The sequence below is a fragment of the Atractosteus spatula genome, chromosome 16, assembly GCF_055471065.1.
Source record: "Atractosteus spatula isolate fAtrSpa1 chromosome 16, fAtrSpa1.hap1, whole genome shotgun sequence".
In the NCBI taxonomy this organism is placed as follows: domain Eukaryota; kingdom Metazoa; phylum Chordata; class Actinopteri; order Semionotiformes; family Lepisosteidae; genus Atractosteus; species Atractosteus spatula.
The window spans coordinates 16,453,729-16,455,069 of record NC_142721.1 but is presented as its reverse complement, the minus strand read 5'-3'; positions in this window follow the sequence as shown (position 1 = coordinate 16,455,069).

The window sequence follows — 1,341 nt, the reverse complement described above, 5'->3', positions numbered from 1 at the left end:
CCTGGCTGCAGAGAAGACAGGAGGAGACAGGTCTTCAGGTCCAGAGGAGGACAGGCAGGCTCAGGTAGACAGGCAGGTTCAAGCACAGAGGTAGAGAAGTAGGCACAGGTATACATGTAGGATCAGGTATAGAGGAAGACAGCAGGGCAGGCAGGTTCAGGGAGACAGGTAGACACATCGGTTCAAGTAGACAGGAAAGTTCAGGTACACAGGAGAGTTTAGGTAGACAGATAGACGTACAGACAGGCAGACAGGTAGGTTCAAGCAGAGAGGTAGAGACGTAGGCTCAGATATACAGGTAGGATCAGGTATACAGGTAGGCACAGGTATACATGTAGGCTGAGGTATACAGGTAGGATCAGGTATAGAGGTAGACAGCAGGCAGGCAGGTTCAGGGACACAGGTAGACACATTGGTTCAGGCAGACAGGAGCATTCTGGTACACAGGAGAGTTTAGGTAGACAGGTATACAGGATGGATCAGGTATACAGATAGACAGGTAGACAGGCAGACAGGTAGGTTCAAGCAGACAGTCCCAGTTTGCTGTTTGCAGACGGTTCACAGTCTCCCCACACTTGTCACTGGATTGTTCTGATCCTGCATTGCTGTCATTGAAGTGTGAAACTTCAGTTTCAGTGAGAATGTTTTGACCTGCTGACACTCAGTCCTGTCAGATCCAGCCCTGTCTGCTCCTCTGGGCTGCAGGATGCTGGAATCTCTGCCCTCTGCAGCACAGGGGCTCCCTGCTCCAGGAGGGCAGCAGGCTCGGAGCTGGAGCTCCTGTCTCACTGCTCCTACGTGCACTCAGATCCCCAGCACACTCACGGCAGAAGCTGGGGGTCCTCCAGTTCTGGGGGCGCCCCCCGGCGTGGGCACACTGGCGGGAGTACTCGGCCACGGTGGCGCACAGGCAGTGGGACTGGTTCCTCTGTGGACACTGGCACACGTCCGACACGCAGGCTGGCACTAAGGAGGCCGGGGGCACCAGGGCACTGCAGGAGGACAAGGCTGGGCTGGACAGGATCTGCTCACACAGGGCTCTCTGGACAGAGACACAGAGGCACTGGTCACTCACACACACTGGTCACTCACACACACTGGTCACTAGGACACAGATACACACTGGTCACTCAGACACACAGAGACACTGGTCACACAGACACACACTGGTCACTCATACACTCACTGGTCACTCAGACACACTGGTCACTAGGACACAGACACACACTGGTCACACACACACTGGTCACTCAGACACACTGGTCACTCGGACACTCAGACACACACTGGTCACTCAGCTCTGGGAATTCCCTGCAGTCTCTTGGGAAAAGGCCTTGCTGG